The following is a 12,813-nucleotide window of genomic DNA, read 5'->3' as shown; positions in this document are numbered from 1 at the left end:
AGAGAAAAAAAGAGAGAGGGAAGGAAACAAACCATAAGAGACTCAATTATAGACAACAAACTGTGGGCTGCTGGAGGGGAGGTGAATGGGAATGGGCTAAATGGGTGATGGGTTTTGAGGAGGGCACTTGTGATGAGCACTGTGTCATATGTAAGTGATGAATCACTAAATTCTACTCCTGAAACCAATATTACACTATATGTTAACCAGCCAGAATTTAAATAAAAACCTGAAACTAAAATAAATAAAATAAAAATAAACAAAATCAATCTGATATATAGTGAGTAAATAAAATTTATACCAATCAGTTCAAATAAATTGTAGCCTACATACACACACACACAAATGACTTAAAGTTACTTGGGGAAATAATTTCACATAGGATAAAATTATACATAGTTTATCCAGTCTTGTATTTATACATAGTTTACATGAAAATTTTTCACAAAATAAGGAACATTATACATAATATATAAATATTATTACTTATAAACAAAATAAAATGTAAAAAAAAACAATGAGTGCATCAGACATTTTGATATTTTGCATCTTTAATAACATGCAATTTAAAATATTTTCTAATTTCATTCATGATTTCTTCCATTCATGATTATTTTGGAGTGTTTTACTTAGTTTGCAAATATTTTGGGACTTCTAATATCTTAGTGGTAGTGACTTCAAATTTGACTCTTTTCTGGTGATAGAAAATATTTTGTACTATTTTAATTAAGACTGTGTATCAGGGGATCCCTGGGTGGCTCAGCGGTTTAGTGCTGCCTTCAGCCCAGGGCATGATCCCGGAGACCCGGGATCGAGTCCCACGTCGGGTTCCCTGCATGGAGCCTGCTTCTCCCTCTGCCTGTGTCTTTGCCTCTCTCTCTCTGTGTGTCTCTCATGAATAAATAAATAGAATCTTTAAAAAAAAAAAGGGCCTGTGTTTCAGTATATGGTCCATCTAGGTGAATATTCCACGTGAACAGACAAAAAATACATATTCTATAGTTGTTGGAAATAGTGGTCTATGGATAGCAATTATATTGTTTGTTGAATATATTATTCAAATCTTCATTCTTACTGTCTTATCTATTTGTCCCAATATCTGTTTATCCTATTCTGCCAATTTTTGCTTCATGTAGTTTAAAGCTCTGTTATTATTAGGTACAATTAAGATTGTTATATCTTATTGATGAATTGACTCTTTCATTATGCAATGTTCTACTTAATCTCTTGTAATGATCTTTGTGGTAATACCTAATTTATCTGACCTTCATACAGCCCCAAAAGCTTTTCCATGATTAGTATTTACATACTAATTTAAAACATGTTGTTTTCTCCATTTTTTAACTTATTTGTGTCCTTTTAAGGTGATCACTTATAAGTAGCATATGGTTGAGTTTTTCTTTCCATACTAATCATTTATGCCTTTTAAATTTTTAACATTTATATGGTAAATGTAAGTTTTAAATTACTGGTTCTTAATTATAATAATTTAAGTTGTGCTTCAGACTACCATTATGATATTTATTTCCTACACTTCCTGGTTTTTCTTTTTCCTTTCTTTCATTTCTTTTGGGTCAACTAATCAGTTTTATCATCCCATTGGCCCTTTAGCTATATATTTCATGGTCTTAATGTTTTAATGAATGCTGTTATGATCACACTATGCATCTTTAACTCATAATAATCTACCTTTATTTAACATTATAACTCTCAAAAAGTATGGTGTGAAAAACTTGCTGTACTACAATTCAACTACCTTCTTCCTGTCTTTTGTGCTGTTGCTGCCATATATAGTATTTTTACATCAATCATATAATCTCCAAAATTATAATTATTTTTGCTTTAAGAAATTGCCTTAATTTTAAATTTTACATTTAATTTTTAAAAAATATTTACCGACATATTTAACATTTCCACCACTCTATTCCTCTTACAGATCCAAGTTTCTGGATCTACAGGATCCTTTAGCCTGAACACTTCCTTTGGTTATCTGAAAATATGCCTTCAAATTTCAACTATGCACATAATTATCATCACAACAACTTGATTTTTCATCAAATGATTTAGAAATGTCATTCCATTGTCCTCTGGCTTCCATTTTGTTTCTGATGAGAAATCAGACATAATTTGTATCATTGCTCCCCTGTATCAATGTGTTCTTATTCTCTTGTTGATTTTAATATTTTTCTCTTTGTTCCTGATTTCAGCAGATTGATAATTAGGTGTGTGTGTGTGTGTGTGTGTGTGTGTGTGTGTGAATTCAAAGAACTTCTGAGAATGGTGGGTTCGTTATTTAAATTTAGGAAAATTGGGGGCAGCCCGGTGGCTCGTGGCTCAGCAGTTTGACACCATGTTCAGCCTAGGGCCTGATCCTGGAGACCTGGGATAGAGTCCCATGTCAGGCTCCCTATATGGAGCCTGCTTCTCCCTCTGCCTGTGTCTCTGCTTCTCTCTCTCTCTCTCTCATGAATAAATAAATAAAATCTTAAAAAAAAAAGGAAAATTGGGGAGGGGCACTTGGGTGGCTCAGTTGGTTGAGCATCTAACTGCTGATTTCAGCTCAGATCATTATCTCAGGGTGGTAGTATTGGGCCCCATGTCATCGGGCTCCATGTTCAGTGGGGAGTCTGCCTGAGACTCTCTCTCCCTCTCCCTGTGCCCCTGCTTCCCTCTTTCTAAAATAAAAACAAATAAATCTTTTCAGAAATTTAGAAAATTCCATTATTGGAATTTTCTTTATAGGAAATATTGGAATATTCTTTATAGGATTTTTTTTCTGGGACTCCAATTGTTTGTGGGTCTGCTCTTATTCACTATTTTCTCTTTGATTATGGGTCACATTTTCCTACTTCCTTGAAAGTTTCATGTTTTACCAGGCATTGCATTTAAAGGAACAGAGGCTGAAGTATGATTATTTTTTGATTTATTTTATTTTCAGATAATTTAAGGCTTTTCCTCTGTTTTACAATTAGAACAAGTAGATGGGGTTTTAGATTTTTTTCAAAGTGAGGTTGAGCTGGGGCTGAACCATAGCACCAATTAGACTGAGCTCACCTTTGGTTAACTTTTTGTGTATTTTTCTATTCCATTGCCATTAAAGTCTGACCATTTTGTCCCTGAGAGCATTTGAGCTAGATGGCTAGACCAAGCAGCTTTGGCCTATGTTTACATACAATATCCCATTGGTTCTGTTTCTCTAGAGAATTCTAATACAATGGCAAAAGGGATTTTTGCAGATGTAATTAAGTTTATAATCAGTTGACTTTGACTAATCAAAAGGAAAATCCATTGAGGGGAGTCTGACCTAATTACATGAACCCTTTAAAAGCAGTTTTCTAGTGCAGTGGAGGAGGAAGTCCGATTTCTGGCATGCGAAGGAGTTGAAACGAGGTTCTTGGCTTGAGGATAGAAGGGGTCTCACGGGAAAGACCTGAAAGCATCCTCTGGATGCTGGGAATAGTAGCCGGCTGACAACCAGCAAGGACATGGGGACCTTAGTCCAACAGCTGCAGTGAATGTAATTCTGCCTACAAGGGTAAGCTTGCAAGCAGAGTCTTCCCAGTAACTTCAGAACAAGAACTCGGCTCTGCCAACACCTTGATCTTGACCTTATGAGACCCTGGGCAGAGAATTCAGCCTTGCATCCCTGGGCTTCTCACATAAAAGATGGTGAGCTAATGAATGGATGTTGTTTTAAGCCACAAAGCATGTGACAATTTGTCATACAGTAATAGAAAACTAATATAGCCGAGACATAAAAACGAACTACACAACCAAGGATAAAGGTGGTTTGAGTAATGGCCCCCTGCCCTGATATCTGAATACATATTCCATGACAAATTCCACATTTCTTTTTTTTTAATTCCACATTTCAAAAAATACTAATCTCTCTCGTTTACTAATCAAAAGTCACTTGATGGGATGATCCAAAAAGTATCTTGACCACATACTGTCTAAAACAGGCTTCTCACAAATTTCTGCATAACTTTCTTTATTCTCACATGTGTACATTTAAATTTATAATCAGCAGCATAAATTGTCAAGAATCTAGAGCAACACTGGTTGTCTAAGGGGGTATTGAAACCAGAGTAGTGGGAATTGCCCCTTAGTGGTTGAAGATGCAAAAAGTAAACTTGTTGGTACATGATGATAACTTACTTGAAGTTCACTCATAGAAACTACAAAACTCTTTTCTAAAAATTAAAAGAATCTGGTTCTGAGAGACAAAGTTGACATCTGCTACTACATATGTATTTTGCACAGGTGTCAGAGTATTGTAAAATTCAACATCTGCCGTCACTTGTATTGAACAATCTTCTGGTTTTAGCTATTTTAGAAGAAGATTCTTATTGAAGACCCAGGAGCACAGTGTTATTTATTTATTTATTTATTTATTTATTTATTTATTTATTATCATTTTGAAAGTAGGTTTCCTTTTAACACAAACTGTAGCTGTAAACAGTGGTCTGAAAAAAAAAAAAAAACCAACGCCCTCTTCAGAGCTTTGTTCATATAACTTTGTTTACCTAACTGTTCTCAATGTGCCACCAAGACAGCCTGGTGATTATGGATAGGGACAGAAACAAAGATTTTGGAGTCTACAAGCTGTAAGTATAAATGCCAACTTTTACCATTTATCAGCTGAGTAACACCTCTGCATCTCAGTTTTCTCACTACCAAGAAATTCCTTTTAGAGCCAAGATGAGGATTACTTAAAGTCAGTCCACAGTTTCACCGTTCTAATCTAATTCATAGGACCTATTTTTATTAATATTTTTTTCTGAAACTGAGTTGTTTTGGTCTCTCCAGGTAACATTACAAGTTTCACCAAAAAATTCTTCAATTGCACTTATGAAATTTTTTCTCTTGTCATTTAGAACCTTTTGCTTTTGTCAATAGTTCTTTTTACTCCTCATCAAGGAATGAATACTAAAGTCATCAGACTGAATTAAGGACACTTTAGAAGAAGATCCTTATTGAAAACCCAGGAGCATAGAGTCATTTTTTTTTATCATTTTTTTTCCACGTTAGTGAAGACCTAGTAGCCTAAAGTAAATTTGAAAAGGTACTTTAAACTTAATCCTCTGGTTGTAATGGGGATATTTAGCATTTTCAGTAAAGGTTTTATTGGTCCAGACCAGAAGGACCATATTATATTAACAACTTTCTGTATTTCAGTTGCTGTAAACACTTTACACCAAATTCTGTTCCATGGTAATCACAGTTATAATGATATGGTAGTTTTCATTTCCCAGGCTTTTCAATGTCCAGCAAATGTCCTTTTTACACATGAAAACCATACTCACCAAACAAAAAAAAAAAAAAAGAAAGAAAGAAAGAAAGAAAAAAAGAAAACCATACTCACCGAGCTCTACTCCATGAGTCTGAACGAAGCCATTCCATTTTTTATAAATTCAAAGCAAGACTCTATGATTTATTCCAAATGTGACAGCATAGCTTGAGAGGTGGGCAGCCTCCACACAAGTAATCTGCTGATTAGTAAGAGTATGCATATCAGAAGCCAGCAAACTCCAATTTGCATTGAATGCCAGCTGCGTAACAACTTATCAGAGAAGCCCAGATAGAAGGGTAAAGAAATATCCCTTCCATGATTATGAGCATGTGTATGCCAGTGCGAACCTGCACTAGTATGACTGAGCATTCTGGGATAATAAGTTAATGCTATTAAGATTCATTACATTTCCTAATATGCATACCAATGCGTCTTAGTGGTAATAAGTTAGATCCCAAGCTCCAAGTCGTGTTGATAAACTCTGGTGAGAATGGAAACGGGTCCAGCCAGGAATGCCAGTCGATGTCCTAGTAAGGCTTTGCAACATTTTAGGAAAGATACTTTTGGTGATTGTACATACTAATTCAGTATTAATACCAAGTGACCTTAATTTTCATTAAAACTTTTTTTTTTTCTGTTTTAGATGTAGATACCTAAGTTACTTGTAATAATATAAAGAAAAGTAATATTAAGTGAAGAGCTAATTGGTGAGGGCCTACTTTGTCTTCACACCTGTTTTATTTGGCTAAGACTTAAATTTGAATGACATTAGGTGGCACTTGCACTGCCTGTGCCCTATTGCTTTTATACCAAATTTATTTGTTTCTATTATCTGACTGGTCCCTAGAGGCAGCAAGCTTGATGATCCATTTCTAAATGAACATCTATTTGAGAGGCCAAACATTTTCTTAAGAGATGGGCCAGGCAAGTGAAAGGGACTCTGGATCTTTTGCTTTCTTGTTATGTCAGACTCTGAAAAAATACAAATGTGGGATCCTTTTGACAGGGGCACTACAATGTAATGGGGAGTGTCTTCATTTGGAAGCTAGGAAGTAGAGTTTCACTCATCTATTCTTTCAATCATTCAGTAATTCAGATGATCAACATGTGTTGACTGTGCCCAGAGGGTACCATTATTGGGATACAACAATCTCCTAAGACTGTTGTAAAGATTCAATTTGATGATACATGTGTGTTGGGTACAGATCTTTTCAGATTCCCTCAGCTGCCTCCTTTGTCTTTCTCTTGGTCAGCAACTTGCTGAGCTGCATAGCCTCTTTATGGCTAGGTGAAATCCATACCCTAGGGATCGGGCTTGCTGAATGGACACTAAACTCCTGGATAATCCTGCCTAAAAGTATGGGACCTGAGCTTCCTATGGAGTAAATTTCACCATTGAGAAAAGAGATGTGAAATGAGACTAAGCAGATAAATTCCTCCTCTTTCTCTCCTCTTGGACTGCTTCTGGCCCCCAAAGCCTATTTTGCATTTCCCCATTAAAAGGAATCGCAATAGGTAATTCCTAAATGAGCCCTACATCTGTAAAATTCTATGATTTTGTGATTCTGTGTCAACAGTCTTGAGTTTCTTTAGAGGGGACAAAGGAATTACCATTTGTTGTGCCCAAAGTATAGTGTCAGGCACTGACCAATTTACTTTATAAACATTACTTTATTTAATTTGTATAAATGCCCTGGAAGGCAGGAATTATTTTCTCTAATACTGAATAAATTGCGACACAAGAGAGTAATAAATTGTCAAATACACACAGCTACTAAAAGGCTAGTAGTGAAAGGTGAAAAGCCATCTGCCCAGGTTCAAAGCCCAAGCTCTCACACTGAGCACATTGTTTCACTTTTTAAATTTTAATCTCCTTCCCCTACTCTTCTTTCCTACACATAAAAATCTACTACTTGGAAATCATTCATTGACCACAGCTACACGAACTTAATACCCCTTTCATTATTTACTTTTTGCCTCCAAGGTAAAACATCTAGTAATTAAGAGCTATAATATCTCGTTTAAATAGTACATGTACCTGTGTGTCAAGGGTAACTGACAAGTTTAAAAATTCTTTAACTTAGGGCATTACAATATGTACTACAGTTCGCTTCCTGGATACGTTTCAACTAGTTCAACACTTCATTCATTATAGTAACAGCATCCAGCAGCATCTATTAACCAACATATCTGTGCTTTGCAACTACCACTATAAAAGATGTTCACAAGATAATCCTCACACCCAAGACGAGTCTTTTTTGCATTTTCAGAGAAAACTTTTGTTATATTCAACTTTAAGCATAAGTTTATTTTATTTTTTTAAGATTTTATTTATTTATTCATGAGACACACACACACAAAGAGAGAGAGAGAGAGAGAGAGAGAGAGAGGTAGAGACACAGGCAGAGGGAGAAGCAGGCTCCGTGCAGGGAGCCCGATGCGGGACTCGATCCCGGGTCTCCAGGATCAGGCCCTGGGCTGAAGGCAGATGCTCAACTGCTGAGCCACCCGGGCTGCCCTATTTTATTATATTTGAATTATTGAAAGTTGAAAGCATATATGAACTAAGGTAAATCTATTTAACCAAAATATGAAATTATACCAATCTATAATTCCCTAACTTTAGGAAGCATATAACATGAAATAGAAAAATAAATCTGTGTTTTTATGACAAACACATCAAACTAAGTTTTTTATCAATAAATGATCAATATAATCAGATAGTAAAAGCTTCTCCATGATATAGCTAAACATATGAGTGAAAAAAAGTGTTTACATTTTATATATAAATCAAGGGGCCCATCTGGTCCCCAGAAGCTCAGCCAAGTGATCTAGTTCCATAATTTATGATGATACAGAGTTTCTACCTAAAAGACTCCCAGATGGCTCAATGGCCAGATATCAATGCTCCATATCAAGACAGAACCCAAGTTTAGTCTTTCCTGTGGTGGGGGAAATAACACAATTATTTTTAAAGTTTTGTTTTCTCTGAGGTCTTCTCATTACTGTTCTAACTGTGGCCTAATAAATGTGTTTATCAACATTTGCACATTCTTAACAGCCAGGTTCAAAAATGAGACGGAAAGTCCAAAGCTGATGAGGCCCTCATCAGGCTCACACCTCCCTCCTGCGTATCCTCCCCAACCTCCTACATTCCAGAGTCCCTTGGCTTCCTTCCAGCTTTATAAGAACATCTTATTTCAGTCTTCCGCCTAAGTAGTCTTTCCCAGATCAAGCTGTGTATGACACATTATTAGAGGAGCTAATGGTTTACTTATTCTTACACAAATAGATCTAATGATTCATTTTATCATTCAGTTATTCAACAAACATATGTTGAGTGTCTGTTTAGCACCAGGCACTGTGCTAGTCACTAGAAAAATATTACCATCGCCAACCTAATAAACACCATAGTAAGAAAGATAGACCCTTACTCAGTTATCCATAATCTCACTTTGCTGCATTTTTAAAGAAGTACTTTGTAGATTGTTAATCCAAAGACACAGACACTGACCAAAGAGGTTTAAGCAGAAGTATACATGCTTTAAATAAAAATGATTCTCCTAGAATTCTCAAATTCCAAGGTACACACTCTCTCTATTTAGAAGATCAGCCTTGGACCTAGCATACCAATTGTTCGACAACATGTTAAGTGGAACTTGTCCTGTTAACTTAGAATTTGAGATTAAGTCCTAAACAGGACAAAAAGTGGTAGATAGCCTTATATTATAAAAAGCTGCCAAATAGGAACATCTGGGCAGCTCAGTTGCTTAAATGACCAACTCTTGATTTAGGTTCAGATCATGATCTCAGGGTTATGGAACAAAGCCCTGAGTCAGCTCTGTGTTCAACGGGGAGTCTCCTTGAGATTCTCTCTTCTTTTCCCTCTGCCCCTCCCCCACTCATGGGCATGAAATAAATAAATAGATAGATAAAATCTTTTTAAAAAGCTGCCAAATACATCCATGTGAATTATTAAGAGTTGACAAAAATCAGTCCTCACTTCCAAATGCTCCAAAGAGCCTATATAAATAACTGACGAGCAAATTCCAGGGGGAACCATTGAGATTTATCAGGTCTTGGACACATTTTGACTTTTCTTTTCTAGTGGGGTGAAGTAGAGAGAACTCTTCCCTTTTAAAGAAAGTAGGGAAGGTTCTGCAGACTACCCATGATACTTAGAAGAGTAAGAAAAAGAGGTGTCCATTGCCTTTCCTTGAGTCGTGAGTGGGCCGTAAGCTGCAGGTCAAATGCCACTGTAGAAACATCTTTGGTAGAGTTTGACGTGCTTCCCTTGGGATTGGGAGGCAACCTGGCACCTTAAAACTGGGGCCTGCCTCTGCCTTCAGGAGTCTGAAGACAGAGATTGGCCAGAGCCGTTGTGCCGGGTGGAGAGGGTGAGCAGTTGTGGGAGCGGTCCGTACTCTGATCGTTTGGCAAGGCCAGCTCAAAAGGATGTCACGCAAAACCAGGCCACCTGGAATGTGCCTGTACTGGTTTCCTGTTACTACTGTAACGAATTCCACCAATTTCATGGCCTAAAACAGCACATTTATTCTCTTAGAGTTCTGCAGGTCAGAAGGCTAAAGTGGGTCTGTTGGGCCACTTTCATTCTAGAATACAAGGGAAGAATCTGTGTCCTTATCTTTTCCAGCTTCTAGAAACAGCTTGCATTCCTTGGCTCATGTTCCCTTCCTACATTTTCGAAGCCAACACTGTAGCATTTCTGTTCTCCTTCTGTTCTTACATGTTCTCAATATGACTCAAACCCTCCACCCTCCTCTTACAAGGACCCCTGTCATTACACTGGATCTATCTGGATAATCCAGAGTAAACTCCTCATCTCAAGATCCTTAACTTATTCACATTTACAAAGTCCCATTTACCATGAACATTCCGATTCCAGGGATTAGGAAGTGGGTAGAGCCTACTCAAGGAGGCAAATTGTTGGGTCATAGGGACCCCAGCATTAAGAAGCTTGGAGGTGGGGGTACCTGGGTGGCTCAGTGGTTGAGTGTCTCCCTTTGGCTCAGATCATGATCCCGGGGCCTTGGGGTCGAGTCCCACATCAAGCTCCCCACATGGAGCCTGCTTCTTCCACTGCCTGTGTCTCTGCTTCTCTCTCTGTGTCTCTCATGAATAAATAAATAAAATCTTTAAAAAAAAATAAGCTTAGAGGTATGATACTGGGGGGAGGCATGGGTGCATCTCAAATGATTGAGGACAACATGACCCAAGTCAGAGCTCTCAGGACCTCCAAGGACCCAGTATCTGAACCTCTGCCCTCCCCAGACAACAATATCACGTTGCTGCATTATCCCAACAAGTCAAGGCTTCCTTTAGTCCAACCTTCTCCTTGGAAGACCCAGGGGTGTTATCTGGGGTCGAAGCAAAGAACAAGGAGAAGTGAGAGAACACAACAAGCCCTGCCCTCTGTGGTAGGTCAGGCCTAAGACAACAGGAAGTGAGAGGCTGTGAACTAAACGTGAGGTGTAGACCACCCTGCAACTTTGACTCCCCCAATATGAGACTCTATTCATAAGACGCAACGCTTCTAATATTGGAAAAGCATGAATTCTGCTTGCAAGGCAACCAAGGGACAGAGAAAAAGAAATTTCAACGGAGCGTGCTAGAAGAGTACAGTTGGAAAATAATTAAGCCCTTTCCTGTTTGTAGAAAAAACATTTCGGCCCGTTCAACAAAGTGGTTCCAATGGGTTTTTTGGACATTTTTTTGCATATGTAGCCAAGTCTGTAGCTTCTGATCTCTTTCTGCCTGTGATCTCCCACATGCACCTGCCTGGAAGTGCTCTTTATGTTAGCCACCGAGCGGCCCGCCACCCCCAGACTTCGCAGCAACCTGCCTGTTGCGAATCCGCCTCTACCCCTAACCATTCAGCGCCTGCCTAATTCTCTAAGTGTATTAACTGGCACCGGATTGACACCTTGTATGTCGTTCAGCAGTTGTTACGCTGGCTTCTAAATTATTTCAGCTTGGCATTACAGAGATAATCTGTCACTAACGCAAACTTGTGTATTTACAATATTAAAGTCGCTGTCTTGTTATTTTTTCATTACTACTGTATTTTCTGAGTCTCCCTCATTACCATGTGTATTGTTTCATATTTACATTTTGAATGCTATTATCTCCAAGGTGTCAGCAGAAGCATTGAGATAATGATGCTGTGGGAAGAGAATTATCTAAATATGGATCTTCCTGCTTATGCTCAAATATATTACCGTCTGACTCTTCAGATGCTTCTTCCGGGTCCTCATTAAGACACGCGTGGCCTTGGGGAATCATGGAGCATCAGCTGCCTTTGTCTGAGGGTCTGAAGGTACAGAGACAAAACTAGAGATGGAGAAACTGATCAAGGCTTGGAGCGAAGGACGGTCCTGATAGTAAGTGGCAGCGGGGGTGAAAACAGCCCATGTAATAGGTATTTAACAACAACGGCCCTGAAAGAGAGTGGTATTTGAGAGTCTGAAGGTAAAAGCATGACTGGAATGAAATGTTGCAGGTGTTTTGTTTCATTTTGATTTTGATATTGCCTGTTTAAAAATAAATAATAAATAAAAAGCGGACAGTCTCCACGGGACTTTACCAAGTACTCTGGTCTTAAAAACTAACTACACACCCATGCCGGCCAGATTTCTATTTTTATCTCTGACCTCTCCCTGAGTTTCAAATTCAAGTATCTGATTTCAAGTCTGACATTTGCACTTGCCTGTCCACTGTCATCTCAAGCTTAGCGTGGCCAATTTGGAGGCTTTTCTTCCCCAGAAGTCTCTTTCCTCTTGTTCCCAGCCATCCATTCTCTGTTCAGGCTGTCACCACGTACCCTACAAAGTCCAAGAAATTTCCTGCGACTGCTTTCCTCTCTTCCTGCCTGCACGTAGTTAGTCAAGTCCTGTGGGTCCACCTGCAAGAGGCCCCCTGAGCCCAGCGATTGTCCTCTGCTTCCCAGGAGGCCACCCTGGTCCGAGCCATCCCCGTCTCTGATGTGCACCGCATCCCACGGGGGGCCAGCACCCCTCCTGCCTCTCCGCCCTCGCCAGCTAAGTCGGGCACCACGTCACGGCCCTTCTGCCCCAAGCCCTGAGTCTTCTCATCACACATGGAATAAAACCTACACCCGGAGCCATGGGCCGCAGAGCTCCTGGTGACCTGCTCCCGCCACGTCGGAGATTTCCTCTCCTCTCGTCCTCTCCGGTGCCAGTGCGGTGCTTCCAGGCAGGTCCTTGCTGCTCTGAGCTCCCTGCACGTGCTGACCCTCTGTCTGGAATATTCTGCTTCCAAATCTATACATGCATGGCCTGCTTCCCAAAGTCCTCAAGGAGAACTGTCAACTCCTCAGACGCTGTCCCTCCTGTCCGGTGCCTCTTCATGGTTCCCATCACCGTCCAATGCATCCCGTCCATTAACTTGTTCTCTTATTACCTGTTTCATCCCCCTAGACTGTAAGCTCCAGAAGGGCGGCAATCTTGTTCCTTCTGTTCCCCCTGCTATATGTCCAGGCT

This window comes from Nyctereutes procyonoides, unplaced genomic scaffold (genome assembly GCF_905146905.1).
Source record: "Nyctereutes procyonoides isolate TBG_1078 unplaced genomic scaffold, NYPRO_anot_genome, whole genome shotgun sequence".
Taxonomy (NCBI): Eukaryota; Metazoa; Chordata; class Mammalia; order Carnivora; family Canidae; genus Nyctereutes; species Nyctereutes procyonoides.
Note: the sequence above shows the minus strand (reverse complement) of the source record.